General features: G+C 39.3%; 1 protein-coding gene across 7 annotated transcripts in view; it reads left to right on the plus strand.

Moving 5' to 3' along the window:
* Window positions 1-16,204, plus strand: part of COLEC10 (collectin subfamily member 10) — a 185,617-nt gene that overhangs the window by 80,171 nt on the left and 89,242 nt on the right. For 2 of the 7 annotated variants that reach the window (XM_082433243.1, XM_082433244.1), the window contains exon 3: window positions 1,214-1,254. The exons of the other annotated variants lie outside the window; for them this stretch is intronic. The gene's annotated coding sequence lies outside the window, so the exon portion shown is untranslated. The remainder of the gene's footprint in view (window positions 1-1,213; window positions 1,255-16,204) is intronic. 7 annotated transcript variants of the gene reach the window in all.

The raw sequence follows: 16,204 nt of genomic DNA on the forward strand, positions 1-16,204 counted from the left end.
GACAGTCACATGTGGTAAATTGTGATAAGGTACAGGTAGGAGGGATGTTGGTTTATGTGGTAGCATTTGATTGACATGGGCTCTCAGTCATAAAGATTCCTCTCCATTTCATATTGTATTGGATACTTCTGTGTATCTGGACTTTGTAAACATGAAGTAGCCAGAAATATAAATACCTTTCTATTTATACATTTAGACATGTGATCCAGAGCCAGAGAGTGAGAACTGAATTCTACAAAGATTCAGAGTACTGCCTCATTAATGAATATCTTGGTGTTGGTTCATTATATGGACAATAGTTTAAAAGGACAACTGCCAGATGACAGATACAGCCACAGGTATTCCTAAAGGAGAATGCTGGGGAAAATCCTCCCAGTGGTCAGAGTTATGAGGAAAACACTTGGTTTGCTCACTTTTTATGGAGAGAGAAGTGACTTGAGGTATTAATATGTATGGATTCATGACTATTAGAAAATAGCTTGCCTATTGGTCAGGAATTTGGAATGAGTAAGATGAGAAGCAGGACAAAAAGAAAGTCTGCAGAAGACCCGTATGGATAGATCTGTGGCGATAGACACAAACCATGAGGAGAGGGTGAACGAGAGAGGAAACACTCAACAATAAGTGGAGAAGATGACGCCCAGCCTCACTTTCTGCCAGCCTGATGCTGGCACAATGGGCTCATGAATTAAGTGGCCACAGGGGCAGACATAGAGTCTATATGCATGGACCAAATAGCATGGGAGCCTCTTTCCAACGCTGATCTAGGTACTGTTGTGGCTAAATACCCAATCTTTACTGGAGACCAAAGCTGAGCCTGCCCTTGTAATGGGACACTCCCTGAGTGAAACCAGTCGCTTGGTGGCTGATTCATTACATCAGACTTCTTCTACCCTGGAGGAGGAGTGATTTATTTTTACTGGAATTATTATATATAAAGATATTGGTTTGCCTTTTCTGCCTTCAGTGCTACAGTCAGCACTACAATTGAAGGCTTACAGAATGCTTGAAATGCTATCATAGTCTTGGGATCTACTTGACTTAGTATATACTCAATCATCCAGAAGCAACTGACCTAATAGAGTAGTGGAAATGCTTATTAAACACTCGAGTAATGTGCCAGCTCACTGATGTTGCCCTTAGGGTTTCAGTACTATCTTCAGAATAAATATATTGAGCAAATGGTTAAGAGATGCTGTTGGTTCCCCAACAGGTAGAACACATGAATCCAGGAAGCAAGAGATTTACATAAAGGTAGGCACTCTTATCATCATTCTTTGATACCCACTTGTAAAATTTATGCTCAAACTCTGCTGGACTTGAGGTCCTATTTTCCTAAAGGGTTTACCTCCAAAGGAAAAAGGAAGAGTTCTACTCTATGTGAAGCTAGGATTACAGTTTAGTCACTCTGGATTCTTCATGCTAGTGAACCAGCAAGCAATGATTACAGCACTGCTGTGGGTAATTGATCCTGGTTTCCAGGAGGAGCTAGGGTTGCTGCTATACAAAGGAGGTAAGTTGGAGTATATTTATTAACCAGTGAATTTACTTGGAGTTCTGTACCCACTGAAAATGATGAATGGGCAAGTATAGCAACCATGACCTGACAAGGACATGAATCCCAAGCCCTCAGGATTGAAGGTCTAAGCCATATCATTAGGTGAGCAACCTTGACCACTGGGAAAGACTACTAGACCAGCCAAACTATAGGCCTCATCCTTAGATGAGGAAAATATTAAATGGATAGTGTATTCGTTTTCTCAGGCTGCTATAACAAAATCCAGAGACTGCGTGGCTTAAACAACAAAAATTTGTTTCTCCTAGTTCTGGAAGCTGGGAAGTCCAAGATTAAGGTGTTGGCCCATGTGGTTCCTGGTGAGAGCTCTCCTCCTGGCTTGTAGGTGGTTCCTTCTCACTGTGTGCTCACATGGCCTTTTCTTGGTCCAGGTGGTGAGGGAGCGGGAGAGAGCAAGCTCTTTGGTATCTCTTCTTATAATCCTACTGGATTAGGGCCCTACCCTGTGACTTCATTTACCCTTAATTTATAAAGGCCTTATCTCCAAATATAGTTAGGTTATAGGGTTAGGGTTTCAGTGTATAAATTTTAAGGGGACATAAACATTCAGGCCATAACAGATAGTATAGGAGTGAGAGAATGAATTAAAGTCATGTGCCTCAGGACCAGTTACAGCAGCAGGAACTGGAGCTAGTTCCACTAGTGTACTTCTAATAACTGACTACTGTTTTGAATGGGATTTTATGATGGATTGGACTAATGGAAGGCCAAAGTGGACCTGAGTAGTATAAGAGGTAGATGGTACTGGAAGAGGATGATATTAGATATCTCTTGTGCACAACTTCAAATCCTCTTAGAGCAGTTATGAGACACATAAGTCTCCAACCCTCAGGCTCAAGTAACAAGTTGCTTGTAGCAGTGGCCAATTAGACAGTGCAACCTTGAACTGGCTTATCTTCCTTTTCTGTTTCACTTTCCCTTGTCCATCACTTTTGCTTTGGGGGATCAGTTTCTAAATACAGTATTTTCACTCAAGAATTTGTCTCGGGGGAACTCTTGCTAAGACATCTACTTTAAATAGTATTCCCAAAATAAGTACAGTACTTAGCAAAGGGACTGATGCATGATATGGACCCAATAAATATTTATGTAATGAATACTGGTCTCTGGACATGCCATGCTCTTTCTGGATCTTTGCTCAGGAATTTATTTCTAACCCAAGCACCTCCATCAGATTTATCACCTGTAAAACTCCTGCTCATTTTTCAAATCTTAACTCATTTGCAACTCTACAATGTAAACTCTCTGAGTCCCTGTAGGAAACACAATGCAATTTGGTGACCAAACGATTTGATTTCTGGAAATACTGAAAGCGTACATTTCCCAGTCAGCACTGCATGTAGCTAGGACCATGTGGCTGAGTTCTCACTAGGAAGATGTGAGCAGAGGCGATCAAAGAGATTTACGACCCTAGCCATAAAATCTTATGCACGATTTTCCATTTTCTGTTTCTGACTATGCAGTTGTAAGTGAAGGATCGAAGATGACAAAACTATAAGTTGGAAGCAGTCTGGCTCCTGGTTTATCACTTGGAAGGGAGTTGCCTAGAACTATCACCAAACCACATTAAACTTTACTTGAGTGAAACGTAAATTTGTGTCAAGCCCCTAAGATGTCAGTCTTTATTTCTACTTCAGTATAGCCTACTATGCCATAACTAGTATATTCCAGGCAGACATAAAGAGTTTCTCTGTGTTCCTACTGGACTCAGATGTATCTGTATTAAATAAGTAAATATCAGTTCTAATAATCTCATTTCATTTCCACTCATTTGACTGTAACCGTTTTGGATTCCCTAATGCTGGTACTACATTACATAGTTACTGACTGGATGGATGGAGAAGGGTGTATAGATTTACCTTGTAGGGTTCTAGGAGAAAAGTATTTGGAAATTATTTGGAGATATATTTTGATTGACTAGGAAAAAAAAGTTACTAAAAATTTTAGCCAATTTTCCAAACTGTTCAACTTACTAGTGAATTAATTAAGTCCAGGGAAGTTAAAGGACTTGCCCAAAGCATGTTCTCAACAGAACTGGAAGTAAAATTGAATCTCTTATCTCTGACGCCAGTACTTTATTACATTAAAATTCAGAGAGTCTGAGCAACCAGAACATCAAATATGCAATAGATCTGAGTTCAAATCCTGACAATTTAATAATTATGTGTTTTTAGATTAATTACTTAATCTGGCTCAGGAAAGTTTTCTCATTTATAAAAATGGGATATGATATCTTCATAGATTTTCATGAGATTGTGTTAAATACTGAGCCTGGTACAAATTTGCAATTGTTATTATCATATTTATTATAATTTTAATCATTACAAAAATATTATTCAAGTCTATTATTTACTTTACTGGTACGGTATTAAGTAAATTTCAGCTACATTGTATGTCAGAGAGTTTTTGGTAGCTAAATTGAGAATGTGAATCCTATGGAAAAATGCAGTTCAAGGCCCAAACCAGTGAATTCTAAGCGAATTATGGAACACAATAATTTTTTCAAACTGGGAACTCTCTGGAAAGATATTTTTATAAATGTGACTCCAGTCAGTTGCAAGCAGTGAGTGGAAGAGGTATGGGAAAGAGCGAATCTGGGAACTCACTGTGGAGCCAGAATGCCATTCCCCTTCTTAGCTTCCTAGTTTCCATTTTACTCTGAATTAGTATTCTTCATGATTCCCATGAAAATGAGTAATCTAGTAAATGTAAAACTATAGGGTCAGGGAAGGGCTAAATTGACTGAATCATTGTCAAAAGAGTAACTTTTGTGTCATTGGGATTCAGCTTGTGCTTAAGTTTTGGGTCTATGGTAGCTCAGAGGTTTGCAGTTGTTCAGGGAGGTGTTCCTAGAGAGTAGCTGTGGAATGATCACTCCAGGAACCTGGGTGCTTGGGACGCTGGTGTGTGTCTCATGGGAGGCATCAAGACAGGTGTGTGTGTGATGATCTAGACTCTGACACACCTGGATAATAAATCCTGGCTATGTCTCTTAATACCTTTGTGATCCTGAGAAAGTTAATTCAACCTTCTAAGACTCAGTTTCCTCACGTATAAAATAAGGATGATGATACCTGCCCCCATCAAATTGTGATGATTAAATATACGGCACCTAATAGGTACTCAAAAACAATTCCTTCCCTCCCTCCCTCCCTCCCTCCTTGCTTCCTTCCTTTCCCTCCTTGCTTCCTTATTAAGCAAGAGTGAAAAGAGATAGCCTCAATTAGTAAATCTAATTAGCAAATTCATTGAGCACTAACTTGGAATTCCTGAATACAAACACACACACTGTCCCATTTTCCTCCTTTGGGGCAGTGCCTTTCATGCCCTGATATCTGCTGCTGTCAACACTGACCGATAAAATTCACCTCTGAGATTCATTTCAATAAAACCCCACAGACACAGACAGGTGAGTGAGGGAGGAAGGGACCACTGGCTCAGAACCTTCTATGCAAATCCCTTCCCCTTAAGAACAGATTTTGTGGGAAGTTCGAATAAAGCCTATAGAAGTGACAGATTCAGGGGGCACAGCACAAGTGGGGATCTGGCTTTTATTTCCGTTCTATTCCTTTGGGAAACTGAGTAAATCACCTTTGATCTGCTTATCTGTGTATTAAGGATTAAACTTACTTCAAGAAGACTGAAGACTGTGATTTGGCTCTTGATGGTTGTAAAGCAGTCTAACAACTTACTCAGAAATGAAGCAAAGAAAGCTTAGCTTTTTAATGCTGTCTTTATCAAAGTGAATTTAAAAAAAACTCACGCTAGGGCACATAGTATGTGCTAGGAAGTTATCTAATCCTCACAACTACTGTATGATGTAGGCATACTATCATTCTACCTTTTACAAATGAAGAAACTGAGGCATAAAGAATCTAAGTAACATGTCCAAGGATGCATTACTAGGGAGTGGTAGAGTTGGAATCTGAATCCAGGAAATAGGTCTCCAGAGACTTTGAGCTTAACCATTATGCTCTACTACAGAGTTTGGCAAGTGGGTTTAGCAACTCAATTAAAAGGCAACGCATCACAAGAAAATGTGTTGCATTTTTTGAGAAGTTTTTATTGCATATTGAACCTCTAGTAAAGTCTTATTTGGCATGGCAGAGAGTAAAAGTTGCCAATTATTTCTCAAGGTGTTGGCCTTATAAAAAGAAAAGACTTTTCTTCATTTTATAGTTATATATTTCTCTTCTACCTATATAAATTCCATAGAAGAGAGGTCTTCTACATGAGGTATGAGAATCCCATGGGTGTGCACAGAGCAATCCATTGAGGTACAAAAAGAAATAGTAGAGCATTTATTTATTTTATCTCATTTGTTCCACTGTTAGTGACTTTTAATAAGCAATATATTATTTATCATAGTAGTTCTATGTAATTTATAAATTCATATTATACTCATATTGGAGATTAATCCTCAATAATATCTTTTCTGATAAAGAAGAATATTACAACAAAGTTGGAGACCCTAGAATTTAGGAAACTAACCTTTAATGCTTTACTACAGTGAATCAATTTACACTTTCACAGGATAATTTAAGCTGCCGTCTAAAGAATCACTGGATTTATGGGCAATAACAAAGCTACCAGTATTTCTGAGGGATTCACCATAGCGCAGAATTTTGAGATTTCTACCATAGAATCTAATGCATAATAAACTCTCAAAGGATATAGTAGGAAGGAAAGGAGGGAGGAAGGGAGGGAGAAAAGGAGGAAGGAAGGAAAGAGAAAGGGAGGGAAGAAGGAGGAAGAGAAGGAAAGGTGACTTCTTCTTTACACAGCATTTTATCTTTAAGATTACAGATTTTGTAAACACTCTTGATCTTTTCCCCACAGCTAGGAAACTCTCTTGATAAGAAACACAGACTATCCTTGGGTTCATCCTATTGCAGTGTTCATCTTAAACAGAACATATCTGAGATTTGCTGAGAGTTGAGGGAAGCAGTCGCACACTGCTGAGGATATGGCACTTAGCAGACACGCAACAAATTTCTATTTAATGAATAAAAGTATGTCTCCTATTTATTGTGTGCTAACTACGTAATGGGCACTGTTGCAAGCTTTACACATATTATTTCCTTTGAGCCTCACAGCATCATTAGGAATCAGGTTCTATTAACCTCACTTAATAGACAGATGAGAAAATAGAGACCAGAGAGAGTAAGTAATTTGGCCAAGGTCACACAGCTAGTGGCAGATGCAAGATTCACACCGACATAATCTGGCTTCCAAACCCTTGCTCTGAAACCGCTACATTACTACTCAGGACCTCTCCCATCTCTTCCCTCTTTCACATTTTTAAACTTCTTTTCCCCTTTAAGGGATACCTTTGAGTTTCATTTTAATATACTTATCCTGGATTTTGCAAGGTGGGGAGGAGAGGTAATGCCATGGGAGAATTCCCAGAATACTACGGAAAAATTAGTTAAAACCAATACCACGAGTATAATGAGGGACATTATCATGAGCACTCACATCTTGTGTTGGTTTAACACTTCATTTTTCAAAGTACTCTTATATATAATACTTTTATATTTAACATTTAACACCTTCAGAATAATTTCCCTTTTCTGACAACGAAGGAATTTTTGATGTAAGGTTTAGCCACAGTCACAAAGCTAGGGCATGAATGTGGATCATCTGATATTTGGTCTTGTGCCCTTTAAATAATTGATCCAACTGATACCCTTTGACAATGGGCAATTTGGATGGATAACTGCCCTCAAAACTGTACTAATAACAATTCCTTGCATTTGTAGAGAGCCAGATTAGCAAGTAGGGTCCATACTAGCTTTGACTTATTGGTGGTGATCAGCTGTGTTGAGAAGGATTCTGAGGCTGAAACTCAGCTCTGTCAAAATGAGTGCAGTGATTGATTTGTTGTGACTTTCACAGGTACATAGGCAGTGATTGAGGGAAAACTTACAGCATATTCACTGAACCTCTTACTGAGATTTATGCTTTGGAATTTGCTCTCTTATTTACTGCTTCTTCCAGATAGAGTTATCCCTTTGATGATTCTATAACACTATAGGCATACTTCTGTGATTTTATATTAATAACTGTATAAATATCTAATGATACTTTTCTCATTCTCACTCTTGAAATCAGAGACCTTGTGTATCTGGGCATTTCTTCAGCCTGACACAAATCCTGGCAGATAGTAGGCCTCAATAAATAGTTACTGGAAAATTTACGGCTAAAAATAATTTTGTGAGATGAATATTATTAGCTATCTGTTTGAGATGGCTGAGAATTCTGTGAAAGCCATCTTGAGTTGATACAGAGTTAAGGAACTTTTCCTCTGGACTGTCTCTTAAGATGTAAGTGACTTACCTCATGACCATTGGGACTTCTCAAAGCCGTTAGTATTCTAGGAGAGGACAGAAGAGTTCTGAAGTTGCCCCCTCTAACTGACCTACTGTACTTTGTTTGGAATTAAACTTCCTGTGTTTCCTGCAAACTTCATCAGTTCCCCACAAACGTGAAAAGAAATCGTTTCCACCGAGCCATCTTGCTAGGAGACCTTTACTAAAATTGTCCTGGAGAAGAAATTATTCTTCACCCCTGGGGTCACTTGGTAGCTAAAACAGACTTCTCCTTTTTCTTTTAATCTGTTCTACTTCACTGCCTCCTTTTTTGTGTGTTCTTGAAGGTATCGCCTTATTTACTTTGATGGTTTCTCAACTAATTGAATACAGCAGTGAGTTCTTTCTTCCTTGACTCTTTTGGATGTTTCTGCTTCCCCAAGGGGAAGGGTCCCCACCAGACAGCCTGACTTTGAGATACATGCTTATTGAAACTACTTTAAAAGTTGTTATTTATGAGGCTGTTAAAAGTTTGCACATTTGGCTGAAACAGAGAACGGCTGGAGTGATACCAGCCTTGGCTTGTGGCGGTAGTATTCCTAATTTATAGAAAGGGAGAATCATCTCTAAAAACAAAAGGATGGATATATCCTGTGGCTTGATATTTAGGTCTCTGTGTATTGTGATCAAAAGGGTCCTAATATGATTAAAAAAAAAAAAAAACAACTAAGGAATTACTTGCATATGAAGATAAGGAGCACAAGCTAAGTCCAAATCAGGTAGAAACATTACTGAGGAGAAAGAAGTAATTGTCTTAGAACCGAATCCTTCCTTCTGACACAGAGATGACTTGTTTCTGGCCCCATAGTTACCAAATATTTTCTGGTTCTTTAATACATGTGCCCATGTGTATATACATACACACAACCCACAGAAGAGGAGACTCTTCCATAACTGGTCATAATAGTATATATTTTGCCACTCTGTTTCCTCCATCCTCGTCCTCATCCTCATCTACCTCATCCATTTTATGAAACACTTTCAAAAAACATTTTCTTCAAGATAAGGATTTTATTTGACAAGTTATAAAATTCTAAGAAAAGAGTCTCACTACCTTCTCCTTCTGCACACTTGACAGGTACCCAACGAATCTCCAGGGCTCAGGATTTTCCAAGAGTCTATGTTTAGTATGCAGTATGTGTCATGAATCATAGTGTCCACCTGTAAGTGTCATAAACAGATGGTATAAATATGCTTGCATATTGTGACTCAAAACACATCTCCAGTTTTAGCTGGAGTTCAAACAATATTCGCAGTTCCAAGAAACCTGTGGCTTGCAACTTCCGGGTCAGTGGGAGGAGAATACCGGAAAAGGGAAAGCAAGTTCGCTGTCAGTCCAGGCTGTCAGTACAGTGAGGGGAGGTAGTCAAGTGGGGGAGGAGTGACAGGAAAACCTGTTTTCCATTTGCTCTTGAAGCCATTCATTTTAAGGACTCCCAAGAAATTGGTCTTTGGATGCTATGGGAATGGGTGGCATCACACATGCTCCTCTGTCGTCCTGGAAGGTCTTTCTCTCCTTTCTTTCCACCCGCTCCTGTTTTTTGTTTTGTTTTTGTTCCCCACACCCCACCCCCGTTTGTCTCTACTCTCACTCATCAGGTCTCAGCTTCAAAGCTTTTTTCCTGAGGGAGGGGAGGTCTTCCCAACCCAAGGACATGCTCACATGACACACAGGAGGGGTATCCTCTAGGGCAGGGATTGTGCAGCCTCCCACGTTGATGAGTGCCTGACACTGGGCACAGACAGTGCTTGGCATTTTTTTTTAACTTTTTATTTTGTATTGGAGTAGAGTTGATGAACAGTGTTGTTTAGTTTCAGGTGTACAACAAAGTGATTCAGTTATACATATACATGTATCTATTCTTTTTCAAATTCTTTTCCCAATTAGGTTGTTACATAATATTGAGCAGAGTTCCCTGTGCTGTACAGTAGGTCCTTGTTGGTTTTCCATTTTAAATGTAGCAGTGTGTACATGTCGATCCCAAACTCCCTATCCCTCCCTCCCACCCTTCCCCCCAGGTAACCATAAGTTCGTTCTCTAAGTGCTTGACGTTTAATACATCGTGTTCATTTGAAGGCCCAAGAAACAAGCAATTAATAAAGCTTTGCAGCCCAGTTAAAATTTCAATATGATGTTATCTGGCTTCTTAAAGAGTGATAAGAATTGACTTTTGAAAAAAAAAAAAAAAAGAAAGAAAAGAAAGGAAGAAACAAAGGAAGAAAAAGGAAACTGATTCATGATTGATGCTGTGAGGTTTCATTCATTTCTCAGTATGTCTCCCTCACAATACCAAAATCAAGTATCCTATCCTCTTCAAAGTCTTGTCTGACCTCCCCAGACAGGCAGTAGTCCTCTCTTCCGTGATCACACAGGGCTTATTCATAGCCTGGCTTCTTTATCTCCTTTCATCCTGCCCTACTAGGTCGCTAGCTACTTAAGGTTGTGAACTGGGTCTTTGGTTCTTCTGCCTCATTCTACCTTTCCTAGGACCTAGCATATTGTTTAGCATAGGGTAAGCACTCACATTTGCTGAAATGATTAAATGTTGGTGCAAAAAATAGAACATCTATTCATTTAACCAACATTCAATAAATATTTATTGAGAACCCAACTGTTTACCAGGAACTGTTTTTGGTGCTTGGAATACATCAATTAAAAATTCCCTATTCAAATAAACATTTTAGAAGTTTTCAACTTTTCCAAAAGCTAGAGTAATGGTTTCCAGGTTTGTTTTGTAACTGTGTTTACCTAAGAGATGCACACAGATACCTAGTACAGGTTGCTAAATACTAGGTGTTAAATTCCAAGGTTGTGATTAACAGTTAAGCTTAATAGTATCTCTACAGTTCTGGATGAACCTAGTACCCTGAAGCTGTGTATTCAATAAAGGCAATACAAAAAGGTAGCTAAGTTAGCAAATGATTTCTGTTCACCAGTTTACCATGGGCACAAGTATAATGGTGAAGGTTCTTTTCATTTTTTCATTATAAGCATCCTAAAATGGCCTGAGGGTTAAAAGGCTAGCAATCTTGAATCAGTTCCAAAAATTGTAGTTAATTAAATTTTGTTTTTTTAAAAGTGACTAGTCCTTCTTGAGAAACTAAGCTTCTCTTTAGTGTGCTTAAATCAAATTCACCTAGAAATATATTGTTTTTGTATGTTTGTTTTAAACTAGAATCATTAAAAATGCACAAGAATTTCATGCTGTGCAATCTTTATCTTTTCTAATGATGCCACTTCAGTTGTAGAGTGTTTAAACAACTAGAACTTGCTCATTACCAGCCATTTTGACATTGTGGATGATATATGGAATATAGCAATTCATGTCAATTATTATCCACTGGCATACTTCATTTCTGAGTCAGTAAGCACAAATTTTAGGAGCAAACCTTCAGTGTTAATTGGAAAATCAATAAACTTCTGATGGAATGAATTTTGTACTTTCTATTTCCTTAATTTTACAAGCTGCCTCAATTTAAATCCATGATGTTAGCCCCATTACTATTATTTGGGGGAAAGGCAGATGGTGACTTTTTATTCTTCTATTCTGTCAAGGGGACATGTATTACATTATTTCCAGATTTATACTAACAGGACTTAAACTTTCTTAAAGGGCTTCACAGCACTGCAGACTTCATAAACAGGTTCTCTCATTTGTCATAGAACTTTAGTCCCTGCAGATGAAGTACAGCAGCAATTATATCTAAGATATGGACACTCTAAGGAGTTTAGGGGCAGAGAATGAATGTCCTCTGCAATCAAAGCATAGGGGCTGGCAGGAATTACTCCTGCTGGAGCCGGTAGAGGCTGAAGGCTTCCCTCTGGAGGGAAGTGGAATAGGCAGGGTTTCATCCTGGCTGAATCTGCATCTCAGGTCAAGGCCTTAGAAATCCTATAAACTTATTAACCACCATCACCTTATGTTCCTAGGAAGACCCATCCTTAACAAGACTGTGAAATAACAAAGTTCTTTTATGGTCCAGTTTCTCTTTCCAGATCCATCAACTGCAACATTGTAGAAATATTACTAGAGTTAAATTTTGACCCCAATTTTGAGCCTGGCTCTGTCATTTATCAGTGACATGACTTGGGGATATCAATACACCTCCGTGAGACAATATGTTCCTCTGTACCATGCAGCCAACAACACATAATCCACAGGTTTGCTGCGAAGATTACATAGGTTGACGTCTGTAAAACAGCTTAGTCAACTGATCTATATTCTTGATCATCATTACGCGTAAAGCTGGCTTTGGGACAAAAATCGGCAAGACCGTCTCATGGTTTGGTATTGCTCCCTCCGGCAATCGTCTGCTCAAATGCCAAGATTCCTCTCGCCTCTCTCCCAGCAACATCCGAATAGAATATCTTGATGTTTCAGAGAAAAATAAAAGCTGTTAACTGTCAGATGGTGATGGAATTGTCAAAAGTAAATTAGATCTGCCTCATAAATTGTTCTGTTTGTTCTGTGACAATTTAAGCACTGGCCAGTTTTTTTTAAGGAGAGCAAATGAATAACAAAGAAACTATCAGCATCCCCTTCCAGACAGGCAGGCCCCTCCTACAGTCAAGCATTTGTGCCTCTTAAACCTTTTATTTCCCATCTAAGTCTGTGCTGGATAAAACAGCAAAGATATAAAAATCTAGGTGAAATGTTAGCGTTATATAAAAGCGATTTCAGCACTAAGCAGAAGAAATTGCTTGAGGTGGGGAAGAGGTAAAAGAAGAGTTCATCATTCATGCAGCGTAATGACATTGGGAAAAGCAGCCCATTTTTTTCACATCCCACGTCCTATCTCTAAGGAAATCCTTTAGGCTCTTCCTTCAAAATAGATCTAGGGACTTCCCTGGTGGCACAGTGGTTAAGAATCCACCTGCCAATGCAAAGGACACGGGTTTGAATCCTGGTCTGGGAAGATCCCACATGCCGCGGAGCAACTAAGCCCGTGCGCCGCAACTACTGAGCCTGCCATCTAGAGCCCTCGAGCCACAACTACTGAGCCCGTGAGCCACAATTACTGAAGCCTGCACACCTAGAGCCCATGCTCCGCAACAAGAGAAGCCACCGCACTGAGAAGCCCGCGCACCGCAACGAAGAGTAGCCGCCGCTCGCCGCAACTAGAGAAAAGTCCGCGCAGCAACGAAGACCCAACGCAGCCAAAAATAAATAAATAAATAAATAAATTTATTTAAAAAAAAAAAAAAAGATCTAGAAAGTGACCAAGTGAGAACTTCTTACCACCTCCTCTTCTTCCACCCTTGTATGAACTACAATCACCTATCGCCTGGATTGTTGCAGTAGCCTTCTAACCAGTCCTCCCCAGACTATTCTCAACTCAGCAGTCAGAGTAATCTTTCTAAAATGTAAGAAGGGTCGTGACATTCTTCTGTTAAAAAAATCCTCCAGTGGCTTACATCTCACTGACTAAATGCCAAAATCCTGAAAATGCCAGGAGACCCTCCTTACCCAACTTCTGTCTTTCTGGCATTGTCCCCTATTAGTCTTCCCTTGCTCACTCTGGATTCCTTGATCTTCCTCCTATTCAGCAGGGACCTCCTGCTTGAGGACCTTTGCACTGGCCACCTGATCCACTAGAGGCAGCTACTGTCATCCGTGCTCATCCCTCAGACACCCACCTGGTTGTACGTGCACCTGCTTCAAACCTTTCCCTAAGTATTGCTGCCTGAATAAAGCTCACCCAACTACCCTATTTAAAACCACAAACCACTTCCTTCTTCCCAATATTGCTGACTCCGCTGTGTTTTTTCTGTAGCACTAATCACTGTGTAGTATGCCATATATTTTACCTATTTACTCTGTTTATTATTTATTGCGTCTTCCATCCATTTCCCCCAATATAAATTCCAAGAATGCAAGGATTTATATTTATCTGTTTCATTTATGTATCCCATTTGTAGAATGAATAAATGGATGAGATTCCTGACCAGATATTTTTGAGGTTGGTATTTTTAAAGGAAACTTCAGAGAGAAGCAGAGAGCTTGGTAGAGAGTACTTTTTAAATGTGGGATAAAAGTGAGTGAGTTGTAGAAGGAGAAATGGTGCCATAGAATTTAATGAACAGAACTAAAACTGAGATTATATATGTTCCAGAGAATGGCTTAAAACCCCCAGTTTCTAAACACATTAAGTACTCAGCTTAGTTCTCCCTTTGTGATTTCTGTGAAAATTGGAAAATATTCTGGTTTTAAATTTTAGTGATGTTGAAAGAATGGATAACATTTAGTGAAACAGAACAATGATGATGTTTCTGTTAGAATGTGTATCTCAATCATTACATCTTTCAGCAAAAGAAGCATCCCATTCTGTATTTATCTTTAAGTCAATTTATTTGATGTAAAGACAATCTGTGAAAGCTGCAATTACAGACCCTCACTTGAAATCAGAGAAATAGCTTTGTAAGAGGCAGAAGCAGTATTTTTGTTGCTGTTTTTGTTTTAAGAGAGGCTGTGACAGTCCTGTACTGCAGCTGCTTTTGTCCAGAGCTAGACACTGCAGGTCAAAACCTCACACGGACACATATTCCTTCTGGGAGGTCTTGTTTGTCAGAAACATGCTAATATGATAAGGGCTGGGAGGTGAAGAGTATACAGCACAGTTTAGATTTTAAATTGGTTTTGTTGTGAGAAAAAACTGTGACTTTTTCAGGCTTCCATTTCAAGAAAGTGTTTTAAACTTTGTGTTTCCATGCCTCTGGTTGGGTAGGGGACAGTAGCTTTTGACAAAAGACAAAGTTGATGGTTACCTAGCATTTATTTCTTACCCATTCCTAGAATATTCTTTGGGACCTTTGGTCTCACTTTTTATGAAGAAAGGCTTCAAGAATTGGGAAAGGTGGAAGTGGAACAAATTAGGAAAAAACATTTTTTATTAATTTTAGAGCTTTCCCAGAGATTGGGGGAGATGACATTTTACTAGTGGTCTTTAATAGTGGGACCCCTTGTAGGGCCTCGATTATGTGTGTGACCTCAAATGGGAATGGCCACATGGATTGTCTTGGGATGCTGGGCGCTGACTATTAAGGCTCAGCCCTGAAGGTAGAATTGCCTCCTCTCGCCCCAACACACAAAACACATACACGTGGACACACAAACACACAGACACAAATGTGCACACAGACACATCTATAATGATGTGCCACCACCTGCTTTTAAGGGTAGTGGGCAGAGTGACCTTCACTGAATGTCCTAGATGGCATGAAACCTCTACTGTTCTTGTATTACACCGAGGAGGAGGTGTCATATTGAAGCTTGGTTACATTTTCTTACTTTTTTCAGAAACATGGAGGGTCAGAACAGGCCATCTGATTTACTGAAAGAGAATAATGTGAAATTTCTTGCTTCCAAGTTTTGTAGAATAAAAGTTATACTTGTTAAAATGGTTGAAAGGGAACCTGAAGGAGGTTTTAAAATTTATCAAGTTCTCACACTAGTCTTCTTTAAGCTACAAGAGGTCTGGGCAAGACCATTGATATGTAATCTCTCAAGCCAGTTACAGTGAGCTGGGAGTTTACATGGATTATTATAACTAACGAAAAGATCCCACTTTCTATAAGATATTCATACAACTGAGGTAACATGTATTTGCATCTGCATAGTACCATACTTCAGAGCTCGGTCTCCAGCTCAAATCTACAGTGTCTATTCCTTCCAGAATGTGGAAATTGACTGTGAGGTCATGCATTTGATCTTTGCTTTCCAAAGCTAAATGGAAAGAAAGTGATACTGAAATATCTAGCAATTCAATCCACTGAGTGGAAAATCTGAAATATTCCAGTCCAACATTTGTTTTCAAATTTACCACAGAGATTATTTTTTAAAGTTTTAGCTGCTATTGCCTCTATTACATAATGCTTGGTACTGCACTCTGCTGAGAATAAACAAGTACAAACACCAGCATTTCAAACATGGGTTCTGAGCTCTGTGGGTTTGTGGGAAATACTTTCTGTGGTTAATTCCCCTGGGCCACCCACCCCTGTGGCCTTAGGTCAGGAACTTCTTACCTGAAACAGTTCCTGGTGTACTTCATAGTGTAATGGCGGGGCAAGATGTTAGGGGAAACTTGGGCTTCCAAAAAATCGACAGTACGGACACCAAGCACAAAGTGACTAAGCACTCGGCTTGACCACATCACAGTGTGGGGTTTGAGGATTCACTTCTGGGAACCTCCAGTTCTTGAGAAAGGAGAAGACGTGGTGCAAATGAGTGTTCACAGAAGCTCAGATGTTTGCTTAAAA

The sequence above is a fragment of the Balaenoptera physalus genome (genome assembly GCF_965194825.1).
Source record: "Balaenoptera physalus genome assembly, chromosome: 17".
Lineage (NCBI taxonomy): Eukaryota > Metazoa > Chordata > Mammalia > Artiodactyla > Balaenopteridae > Balaenoptera > Balaenoptera physalus.